At 27.5% G+C, this 13,326-nt stretch overlaps 1 protein-coding gene across 4 annotated transcripts in view; it reads right to left on the reverse strand.

The window, feature by feature from the left end:
* LOC145961406 (acyl-CoA Delta-9 desaturase-like) overlaps positions 1-11,596 on the reverse strand; it is a 22,307-nt gene extending 10,711 nt beyond the window's left edge. The window contains exons 1-2 of one of the 4 annotated variants that reach the window (XM_083081571.1): positions 11,500-11,596; positions 6,439-6,555 (exon numbers count right to left, since the gene is read on the reverse strand). The gene's annotated coding sequence lies outside the window, so the exon portion shown is untranslated. Of the gene's footprint in view, positions 1-1,580; positions 1,673-6,438; positions 7,425-11,499 lie in introns of those variants that run through there. The other 3 variants (XM_083081585.1, XM_083081563.1, XM_083081579.1) reach the window with 3 other exon arrangements.
* Between the last annotated feature and the right edge of the window lie 1,730 nt (positions 11,597-13,326).

Below are 13,326 nucleotides of genomic sequence, written 5' to 3' on the forward strand. Positions count from 1 at the left end.
TTCTATCCAATTTTCCAATTGAAGATGAATCGAATACCCGCCGATACTCAAAAGAAAGCAAAGGATGTTAAAGAGGAGCATGACCTACTAATTCCATGGTGTACGATGTCTTTTCTCGAGATTGAACGTATGCTGTTACACGTAGCATCGCGAATGACTATCGCGCTGACTAAGTTATCTTGAAGACGCGTCTATCCATTTTATACATGGTAAATTGAAAAACATAGTGCAGTGGAAATGCAAAGGAAAGTGGGCCGAACGAAAAGAAAGTGATTCAGAACATTCTAGTACAGAAGTAAATAAAAAATGTAAAATAAAATTTATTCATATCATGTTTCTGAGAAAACTAATTTTGAAATTTTGAAAATTAGTAACATAGTTTTTTGAAGCTTTTTTAAACTTAACTGATTTTCAATTTATGTTATATATCATCAAATTCATTTCGAGAGAGCGATTTTATTTATTAATATATATATGTACAAGTGTAAAACAATACAATATTTTATTTAATAAATATTATGTTCTACCACGATTCCTTTCTTGTGGGGTTGCAACAGTTATCATCTTATTGATGATGAAAGATAAAGGAAAACCATTCAGTAAATAAAGCCGTTTGCGACATGTAATTTTTTTACCTTCTCATCTTCAACATTTCATAATCAATTAGTAATTAGATTAATGAGTAACTGTGAAAAAACAAATAGATCGATGGTGAATTTTTTCCACAATTTCTAATTATAAGAGAAAAAATAATGTTGAAAAATAATAACAGCAGATATCTGATCTAACAATAAGTTAAGTTAATTTTTTTTTCTGTTTTTAAAATATATTCTTTACATATGACTGACGTTCAATATTAACTCCATATTTAGTTAAATCTACTTGGAAAAATTCAGAAACAAAAGGAAAATCAATGATAAAATTATTGAAGAGACCCTTTAGAGTCTAATTATGGTAATATCTAATGATTAAAGAGACTATCAGAAAATAAGAATAAATCAATTACAAAAGAATTGATCGAAAAAGATAATTTGCATAATCATGATCTAAATCATGAATTCATATTTGATTCAGTAAATGATCATTGAAGTAAAGTCTCCCTAAAAAAAGGAGTATAAAAAAAGAAAAGCCGTGAGAATCACACCATTCGCATCCCAGTGCAAAATTCAATGCTCATAGTATCAATATGATATCATCTTGTGTATGTTCTCGTGAATCAATGAACGATCAGAGTATCTTATATTGCCATATTGCAAATATATCAAGAGAACCAGTCTGAAAACTTAATCAACTTCTTTCTATTTTTTCTCATTATGATTAAAAAATTAAATAAATTTTTTAATCATAAATTAACTTAGTAATCAATAATGTTAAATTCCTCAATGTCGCCAGTAAATAAAATAAAAGACGTAAGTTAGATCGACCACACTGGCAAATTTATTGATTGGTAATATATCACGACGTTTCGACCAAGGTTTTGGTCCTTATCAAGTGAACTAAAATATTTATACAGTATTATAAGAAGTAATTGACATACATTAAATTGATAATAAAAATAAGCGAAAAATTCATATACATACAGAGACTTAGTTAGCTATTATATTGTGAGAGAAAAGGAAATCACTGTGTCAAGATTTCATCATGTCAACCTCTCCATCCAACTAACTGAGAAAGACTAAACGACCTTTATTAGTTTATCATAAATATTGTTTAAATTCTCAGTGTCCTTTTGTAAGTTAATAGTGTTGTCAAACTTTTTAATAAAGAACGATTTCAGCAATTTCTCTCTTTCTCACATGTTTTTCATTATGTAAAATAACTGGCATTGACCAATCGAAGTGGGAAAGATAGATTGCCTATTAACAGCAGGACGGAAGTTGTTTATAAATTAAATTGTAAAAATTGTAATACGTTATATATTGGCCAAACGAAGAGACATTTACGTATTCGTGTTAAAGAGCATTTTAATAATATCAAAGTGCACGCAAGTAATCTTTCGGTCATCAGTAAACATAAATTGGAATTTAACCATGACTTGATGAAATGACATGATGAAATCTTGACACAGTGATTTCCTTTTCTCTCACAATATAATAGCTAACTAAGTCTCTGTATGTATATGAATTTTTCACTTATTTTTATTATCAATTTAATGTATGTCAATTACTTCTTATAATACTGTATAAATATTTTAGTTCACTTGATAAGGACCGAAACCTTGGTCGAAACATCGTGATATATTACCAATCAATAAATTTGCCAGTGTGGTCGATCTAACTTACGTCTTTTAGTAATCAATGTTTATCGACCTTTCTATTTCCTCGCTTATCTTTTGATCCAATAACCTACTTTTACTATCGATGATAGGTAAAAATTCCTAATTCCATACACCTTCTTTATACATAACACACTTTTATTTGTTATTATTAATTTTAACTATTTTAACTAAAAAATGATTGTAACCACCAGTCAGAACCTAAAAATTGGAATCACTCTTGTGTCGTTCTAATTAATAATCTTCGTATTAATGTAATAACTACGAAACAAACATACATACATACGTACATACTAGAAATTTAATAATCCATTTATTATTAAATATAAAAAAAATCTCATGTACGAATTAAAAAAAGTATTTCGTTCTAGTAATTTGTGAATAAACTCGGATTTTTTTAATAATTAAATTATTATTTACTCATTAATCCTCATTCTTTCTAAAGATCGTACTTAGTCCTATCCCGAGTAAAAGAAATTAAATTCTTTTATCGAAAGAGGATCCCTGAACGAATATTCGAATAAACAGTGTAAGATCAACCGAAACGCTCATTTACCTTTTTTAATCTTTACAATTCGCTCAACCCAAATCATACGTCATGAATCGTCCGACTTCGCGGTTAATAATTGTTACTTCCTTTAACTCATTTTTCTTTAAGTAAAACAATTTAAGTAATTCAAATTACACTGTTATGCATAAGAATTATGTATAAGATTAAAATAAAATTAATTATATTAATAGAAAGGATGTTTTGAATATTGTATAATTTTTTATTGGTATTTAAATAATCAATGTCTAGATAAATTCGATAATATATAACACAAAGTTGTTAGAAAGTTAGTTATTCGTTAGAAATTACTTAAAATTATAAAAGCGGGTAAATATGTTATTGATTTAAATTTTCAAAATTTTCTGCAAAAACAAAGTCTAGAAAAAAAGTTTACTCTAAAAATTTTTCATTTATTTTTGCATGAAGAATCATCTTTTTAGTTGTATGTTTTTCGATTCACTCATATAATACATCGAAACTTTATATTTCTATTCAACATAGTTAATGTTCTTTTGTACATAAAGTATAATAATCTAGAAGGACATAATCTTGGAAACAGGAATCTTTGAGAAGCAACGAAGAATTTTCTCATTGTTTCCTCTAACAATCTTTTATGTCGTTTATGTCCTTCACCATACATAACACGATTACGAGACTGCAAATTGCGTAAAGCAATGCGAGTGAAAATTACAGAACAAAGTCGGTACAATTGCATTTCGAATGTATCGTTGCGGTTTAGCTCATTTATTTTATCAACAAATCCAAACTGTCGTTCATGAATTATTTTTCGCGACATTTGGGATACACTAAGAAAAAGAATATTATGTTTGAAAATTAATTGCAATTATTTTAATAAACGCTTTATTTTTGAAATAATTAATAAAGACTACGATAATATAAATGTATGAATAAGACGATAAGAATCAATATAACATATTATGTGTATATACATAATATATAATATACAATTAATATATGTATGTATATCCAACATGATAATTTTCATCATACAATAGATGACAGTCTAGTTTTCTTTTACCAATATTTTATCTTTGTAACATTGTCTTTCTTCCTCCATTTGTTCATAATTTTACTTTCAGTCGCACGAATTGCATACAAAGGAAACTCGAGCACATGTTGCAATGTAATTGCAATTATGTTGCAGCGAAATTGCTCTCTCTTTCTCTCTCTCTCTATTCGCTTTAAACCGCTCTGCCGTTTTAATTCTTAACTGCCGCAATTTGCATTTTGTTGTTGCATTTCGTCTCAAAACTGCACTGAGCTAATTGTACATAAAATATGTTAACAAGGTTATTCCATCCAATAAAAAGCTGTTGTATCTATTAAAAAATGTGAAATTTCAATGTCTAATGAAAATTCATATAAGCTTTCTCTCAGAAACTCTGATAAAGACACAATGTTGTTGCATGCTGTGGATGATAGTTAGCATAATGATTTTAATAATGAGAGCGGTAAATAAGAGAGAGAAAGAGAGAGAGAGAGAGAGAGAGAGAGAGAGAGAGAGAGAGAGACAGATAGAGACAAATGTGCATATGTTATATAAGTTAAAAATTACTTATTATATAAGATTTTTTGTATGCTCCTGTTTTTTACTTGCCAAATTTCGAACGTTTGAGCAATTTGATCCGACTAACATAAGAAGTTTGATGCTCACGAATATTGCATCTCTTTCAATATAATGAAGATATTAAATATTCGATCAACAATATATGAATAAAAAATAATGAACGTATGTAGCGAAATGTTTCAATTAATAAATGTTCGCACAAATTAACAAACTATGTTCTGGATATTTATTCTGTTAATTAGGAGTTTTCAGAAAATCCTATTCCATTCTGATAAGCAAGACAACCGCTCAAGAAAGTGTGTCGTACAGAAGAGAGATGCATATGTTACAGAAATTTAAAAATCATTTATACATATATATATATATATATATATATAATATATTATGTAAATATATAATTGTTTGTGCGTTTATTTTTTGTTCGTCGATATTTTGAACATCTGAATAGAACATCTGATCTAACTAATGTAAGAAGTTCGATGCTCACAATTATACATTCCATCCCTCTGCGTAACGGACCTTGAATATATGGACAAAACCGATTAAGGATAAAACATACTAAGAATGTCAACGTGTATACACAACGAAATGTTTCGGCGTTCACGTGACAATTTATGATTATACATGTATGTGCATAGTATGTGCTGTGTTTATAAGAAGTCTCCATGAGATTCTTTAATCCCGCTCTAATAAGCAGGACAACAATTTAAGAAAGTGTGCCATATAGGAGATTTATTTGCGCAACATATGGAAGAATTTGAAAAGCATTAGCGGAGAAAATAATCGCAGATCGTTACCGTACGATTTTATTCCGAGTTGCAAAGTTTTGAATCTTCTAGTCACTAGATGCAGTCGAAAATATGAAAAAATGGAAAGATATTACACGTTACATGTGTTTACATAGAGCATCATAAAATTATCGCGATGATCTTACAGATTCTTCGACCGATTTCGAAATTTACCAATCGATATCTGTTCCAAGAAAATACCGAGCTGTATACAAAGTAAATTTACAAAGTCAACATTTGAAGAAGATTCAAACTAAGAAATTTCAAACAAAATTAAGATCAGGTAAAAATGATTTTGGACTAACTAACAATAAATTTCAGGAGAAAAAAAATAGATCCTTTTTTTTTATTTAATCTAATAAGAATTTTTTAACAGATTTTTTATTTGTAGCTTGCAAACTTCTAAAATTGCAAATTTATATAAATAATAAAAACTAAAGAAGTAAATAATGATTGCGCTTTTATCGAATCATAAACTTTTCGATTTCAAAAACTTTTGTGAGTTTCAGTTTCTTTAGGAAAGAAAAGTCTTCGTGCTTCGCATCTTTACAAATTAATTCATGTAGGAGATATAATCGTACATTGAAAATAATCAGGTATTTCAAGTATCAATCTATATCAACGGAATTGTTCGACTAATAGTTGCATAGTATATGTTGAAGCGAAAAATTTTCTAGTTTATTATCTTAAGAGCATTCGTTACTTGTCCATTTGGAAGGCGATAAATGGAACAGATGCTTAAAACTGCAGCGTATTGATAGTCAGTAACGAGAACTTTACTTTAAATATATATTCATATGAAAGAAGAAATAAAGAGAATCAATAGATTTTACCATAAAATTTATAACTAATTATGTGTTCGTGTCAATATATTATTATAAACAATATCATTTATGATTATGCGGCTGATTTTTTTAATTGCCTTATCACGATCTACTATATGCAAATATTATTAAAAAAAAATATTATTTAACAATTAAATAATTTGAATTAACAAGTTGCCTCTCTTTCTCTCTTTCCCTTTTAGATTTTGGAGAGAAACATCTCAACGTTAACTATAAATTTTATTGATTGCTATCAATTTGTCATTAACAATCCAGAATATGCTCTTCATATCCGTTTGTCTAAAACGATAATTATACTCAAGAATGCAGTGCATTCTGTCACGCATTATGGCGTATTATAAATTCAAAACGGAAAAAATCACGACGATAGAACAAAACGTTAGACAACTTACGAGCAAATGAACGAAATTGCAGCTTACTTCCCGCGAGGATAGCGAATTCGATCCTGGTTACAGAGACTTGCGACGGTTCTTTCCCTGAATGGATGGTCCGATCTGGTAGCGAGTTCACTACAAAATAGCAAGATGCTGGAGCGTATGTCCTACTTATCAGCTTCGCGCTGTCTCGCGTAAAACGACAGCCGTCAACGAAACTTCCCCCTCCTTCTACCCTTCCTGATGGTTGTCCTAAAAAGCACGACTGCAAAAGAATGATCCCCCCTTCTCCCTAACTCTCACACTCTCACACTCGGAGCAAGCAGCTCCGGCGGAAATGTCACAAAAATTAATAATATAGCGCAATTCGCTTTTTCGAAATCAATAGTTCGATTGATAGAACGTTTTTCTCAATCTTGTGCTCTGAATTCGTGACCCAAAATTAATATTGCGCTTTCAATTGTCATTTGTCAATCGACAATTTGATTGTATGCAAATCACAGTTCGCAATTTCCGAGCAATGTCCGAGTTATCTGTGTTTTTTCAATTTTGATTTTCTTCGTAATTCACATATCTTCCAGAATATTATCCAATAAAATTGTCGAGCTGGTTTTATTCATAAAAATGTTTACAAAAAATTAATTTTTTATAAAGAATTTAATATTTTTAGTCGAATTATTTAGCTGTTTTATAAATTCGATAATAAAAGTACGAAATATATTATTTACGAAATATATTATTTAGATCGATACATATATAAAGATTCAATACGGATCTTCGCGTGTTTTTCAATTTCGAAACTCGACGGAAACACAAAAACAGTGTTATTTAAAAATTCTACATAAGTAAAAGTTACATTTATTCTTTTGCGAATCCATGAAAAAATTAACAACATGCTATATAAATAATAGTTAATGTAACGACTGACACTATAATCCAGATCAAGAATGGAAGTTGCGCTTTGTGGTCTTCTTCTTCGATGAAAAGAAATAATATTTGAATTATATAGCATTTAATAGTTATAAATAATATTTAAATAAAGAGCAAAGAGCAAGAAAAATAATTTTGATCATTATAGATAAATATTGGCAATTATAAGCAATTATTATAGGTAATTATAGATAATTATAGGTAATTATAGGTAATTATAGATAATTTTTGATAATCATTGATAATATTGATTGATAAGAAATCTCGATGAAGAAATATTGAAAATTTATATTTCTTATCATGCTCGGATATTTTGCATGCGGGATTTTCGTCGTACAATTTTATATCAATTTTGTAATTTATTTTTGTTTAATTATGACCTTTAATATTTTTTTATAAACATGTTCTTGAAGATATTAAAAGACTATTTCTACAAAAAAAAGAAACTAAGCTTAGAATTAAAAGATCTTAAAATCTATTACCTTAATTTGATATACTTGAAAACATTTTATTATGGTACAACCAAAAATTATTCGAATTATGTGATTGAATTCTTAGTTATTTTTTAATTAATAATTCTATTAATAATTATCAATATTATCAATGATTATCAAAAATTATCTATAGTTACCTATAATAAATTGCCTATAATTGCCTATAATTGCCAATAATTACAATCTATAATTATCAAAAGCTCTTTATTTAAATATTATTTATAACTATTAAATGCTATATAATTCAAATATTATTTAAAGAATTTTCCCTTTAAACAATTAAATAATTAAACAATCAAATAATCAAACAATTTATTTAAATTATTTTTATTGGATTAAAAGTTCGTTTTGATATATAAATTTATTAAAAACCGTAACATTAATTAAGAAATAGACAATATGGAAATTTCCATATTCCAAGAAGAAAATTTTTTTTTTTGAATTTGGGATTATTTTATAGCATCCCTTTATCCGTTAAAACAATGCAAAATTAATTTTCCAATCAAAGATCTTTCATTATATTTTTACGTAATGATAATTCGCCATATGTCATTTACATCTATAGTTAGTATTTGTCACTCAAAAGTTTTCTGTTATATATTCCAATGTGACGATAATGTCATTACCGCATATCATTTACATCAATCTTAATCCGATATGAAAATATAAACTCATCTCCATTTTAAATCTATTGTCAACAGATTACATAAGAAAAGAATAGTAGAAATAGTAAAAAGATTTCTTATTATTTAAATATTAACACACGGACACTTACTTGATTGGAGAGATTCGCAACAAATTTTTTTTGTAAGCACATTGGTATAAACTTAGGCGGCATATGCCGTCTTGTCCGCGAACGTGTTAAAAATATATTCATAGTATTGTACAATGAAAATATATATATAATATTCATTGTATAATAATATTTTTGTGCAAAAATATTTTTAATATTTAAATAATAAGAAATCTTTATTATATTCACTCGATATATATTTCTGCAGGTTATTACAAATATTACCTATAATTATTAAATGTTATTTATAATTCAAAAATATTTATCTTTTAAAGAATTTTTTAACTCTTTAACTACGGCTATAATAGATGACGAATATGAATACATGTCTGTAGATAAAAGGTTAAACAATTAAATAATCAGATAATTGAACAATTCATTTAGATTATTTTTTTTATTGTTGGATTAAAAGTTTGTAATTGTTTTGATAACAATAAATTAGAAACCATGACATTAATTAATAAATAGACAGTAAGGAAATTTTCATATTCCGAGAAGAAAATTTTATTTTCTAAATTTGAGATTTTTTATTGCAATTTAAATAATATATAGTAAGAAACATAAAGAAAATGTCTTGCAAGAATTCCCAGCGTGTTATTTCTCGCTTCTAGCAATTTTAATATGACTATTTAGGAACCTTAAATCATTTTTTTCCGTTACGTCGAAAAAGAATTACCTCAATAAAGCGCTCGCGACGTTAAACCAAGTGAGAACGATTTCACATCCGTCAAACATTTGTTCTGTATAAATTACCAGTGCATTAGTCAATATTGAATTAGAGATGAAGAGATGGATTGTGTAGAACTTCGTCAAGGTTGTCCTTTCCGGTTAAACTTCTGGCAGTGTCACATTAGATCTCATAAAATATAATTATTTATCTATCTAATAATTTATATCTCATGAAGACTTGATATATAGATAAAATATCATCACTATTATACCATCACTATTATATTTTCATATTCATTACCAGATATTATATAAAAATATGTTTTAAAATCTATATAGAAGTTTAATTAATTTAGATTTTTTAACAAAAAATGTTAATATAAAGCAAAATATTAATAAAAATAAAAACTTTTGATATTATCAATAATTCTTTTAGTCATTTTAATAATTTTTTATATTATTATACTATGGAATATATATGTGTAAGAAAAGTTTTAAAATATATTTTAATTTTACTTCGATTATTTTGTAAATACGTGTAGTATTGTGTAACGTGACGTCATATGTCACTTGTACTTGACATACAGCCGGAATACTGAATTGTAAATCTCGAAAAAACTTTATTAATATTAAAAGACACGTAACATATGAAATATTTAATAATTCAGACACGTAATGCAAAAAAAATTAATAAACATAATAACAAGTAATGTATATAGTAAACAAATAATTTGCTGTCATATGGATATCATGTCATACAGTATATTTAAAAAGTTGCAATGCGTGACAGAATGGATGCGTTCAGCAGAAAACTGCTTTGCAACTGTTGTAAAATTTGTGAATCTGATTGGCGTATATTCTAGTTTTGGTTGAACCTAAGAGCATACGCTAATCAGATTCATGAATTTTACAACAGTTGAAAGCAGCTTTATCTGCTGAATGCAGCCAATGCATGTAACATTTTAAAACATATAATGTTAACTTTAACTGATGAAACAAGTAGTATTAAAATGTGAATTGAATTTTTTATAAATGTGAAAAATATTATGTAAAAGTATATGAGAAACATTAAATAATTAGTGAAAATATACGAAAAATATTGAAATATATCTAAACGGATAATAGATAATGTGCAAATTCCGAGTATTACATGTTTCTTTCCTATTTTTTTTAAATATTATAGAGAGAAGATACACTTCATGATATACTTTCAACATTCTAAAGCAATTAGATCTCAAATGATTTTTATTTATGTTTGTCATTATTAAAATTAATGTAAAATGCAAAAGAAATGAATAGAAATGTCTTACTGTTAACAATGGACGCATAATTCGATTTATAACTAATACACAATAATTCATCTAGTTGAATTTATTCATTTTATTCGTACTATTCAATTTTTTGCATTGAAATGGACGTAATATACTGATGAGATTTTCAAGAAATTCTAAACGCTCAAAATACGATTATAGGAAGAATTATGTTTTTTGAATTTTCATAAAATTCTTTAAAAATATATTGATAAAAACAAATAAATTTACAAAAATTAACTCTTATGTTAGATAACATTAATCATGATATAAAGGAGCACTTTATTTAATATTGATTTATATTTGCCCAAATTAATTCATTTGCTCAAATTAATTTGCATCATGAAGAGTTAATTAATCAGCACAACGTTTATATAGATACAGAGAAATCCGAAAGGAAATGCATACTGTGTATATAGATCAAATTAATTAATTATGCTATTCTCAACAATGTCTGTGTAATTAATTAGATTTTGTAGTGGAATCACGCAAAAGTTTCTCGCACTTATGTACCGATAAGTCACGCATATAATTGCATGTCGAATTGTGTCAGAATCAAGGTAAAAGTCCTCGATTCGCGTCACGATTGCCGGTCGGCGAGTGAAAATAATCGTGATCGAGAGAATGAAAGGGAAACGAGTGCGCAGAAGGATTATAAGGGAACTCTGACTCCGCCGGTCGACGCAACCCTCTGCTATCACCTCGGGCAAGGATTGCGCATCCCATTCCCGGAGGGTGCATATACTCTCGTCGACGTCACGCGATTCCGATCTTTATAAAACGCCGATTTCTCGCTCACTTAGCGAGAAGTGCATGCGCGAGCGAATTGAAATGCTTCATCTGCGAAAAATATCAAGTAGAAATAGTAAAAACGGTACAGTACCCGGATGGTGCCGTCTGGTCCGATTGATCCGCAGCGCCACTACTGCCATATCCAAGTCCACGGGAAAGAGGAATACTCGCCATTCTTTCGGTCGATAAACAATGCCTGAGAGGAAGAGAGAAACGACGTGAACACACATGATTTTTAGCTCGCTCTTTCAAAAATTTGAAATTACTCCAAAATTTCGAACTAGATTTAACTTTTCTTTAATCTGGATAAATTAATTTAAGTTTGTGAATTTTAATTTAGATTTTATAAAATATATCTACAAGGTGTCATGAAAAAAACTACAATCTTAATTTTAATTTTGACTTTAATTTTAACAAAAATTTAAATTTGAGACTAGATTGTTTTATTACTTTCAACTTTAATATTGATATATTTCAAATTTGTATGTACTTGTAACCACTGCTAAAACGAGAGCTATTTTAATGATGTTGAGAAAATCTGTAATAATTATTCGTGAATCAAAATTATGTCGAAGCAATTATTACAATGTTAACTTTCGATCGGTGCTGCCACACGCGGAGTCTACGAATGGTAAATGTAAGATGATATAAGAGAGATTATATCAACTTTCTTTTAATTATTTGAATGAATTAATTTGATATTTAATTGTGTTAATACAATAATAAAAAATTACATTAAATTAAAATTCGTCTTTATGAATATAATGACACAGTACTCTGAACAAACTAAAATATTTTAAGACTATTAGAGAGACTATTTTAAGAGTATTTTTCTTAATGACAGATTTTTTAACTAATTTGAAATTGGTTTTGTTGTTAGTAAAAATGTTAAGTGAGATTATTTTTCATTATAATTTTTCCTTTTTTTAATATAAATTTCGTTAATGCTTTAATTTTCTAATCGCTCTAATTATTAATAATTATTTAAAAATTATCAAAATTCCAGTATTTTAATTTTTAATATTTAACAATTTGACGGAACAAAAAAATTAGATTGACATTCTTGCGTGAGGTATAAAAATAAATAGTTACGGGGATTTGTACGTCAAAGACATACAATTTTGTTTCAAAAGGCAGTCTAAGGCATGCTTAGTTAGCCAATTGTCGCATCGCCAGCAATCAAATAATAATAGTGCACAATGATGCATTCTCACAAGTTCCCTGAACCATTGCAATACGAGATACATGCAATATTGATTGAAACTATCATGTCGTTCTTAATCTACGTCAAGATGCACGCTATAACCGACCACATATATCAATAAATAGATAAATCGATTTTTCTTTCAATTAAGTATATATTAGGTTTATCCTCTTGTTCGAAGTACAGTTTATATTAGATATTATGCTTATATGTGCATTTCACAAACATAAGATATAATTTTTTCTTAATAAAATTAATGTAAGAAATTTTAATCATTTTATTAATTCAAGCATAATTTGAACATTAAATATCATCATGATTATATTTTAAATGAAAATTCTATTAATGTTTACTAAATTAAATAAATGGAAGGATTTTGCTTCGATATATAAATTTGCTCCAAAATTTAAAAAAATTTTAACTAGTAAAAATCTCCTCTTCAAAATTTAATGTATATAAAAATGCATAATTTGAGAAAAATATATATATTTTAATTTATACAAGATAATATCATTAGAAAAAAAGAGTCATCTTTCTTCGATTACTCCAGAATTGTTTCGTGGTTTCAAAGGAATATGTTCGCTTGTGTAATACGTGGATGTCTTACAAGTAGTCGGGAATACAGGGGCATAATCAAACATTAAATATCTTCGTGTTTCAAATTAAAATTTTTAATATTTACTTAAAAAAATAAATAGAAAAATTGTGCTATAT

The sequence above is a fragment of the Camponotus vicinus genome, unplaced genomic scaffold (assembly GCF_025532165.1).
Source record: "Camponotus vicinus isolate PSW18456_S1 unplaced genomic scaffold, iyCamVici1.0 SCAF_1, whole genome shotgun sequence".
NCBI lineage: Eukaryota > Metazoa > Arthropoda > Insecta > Hymenoptera > Formicidae > Camponotus > Camponotus vicinus.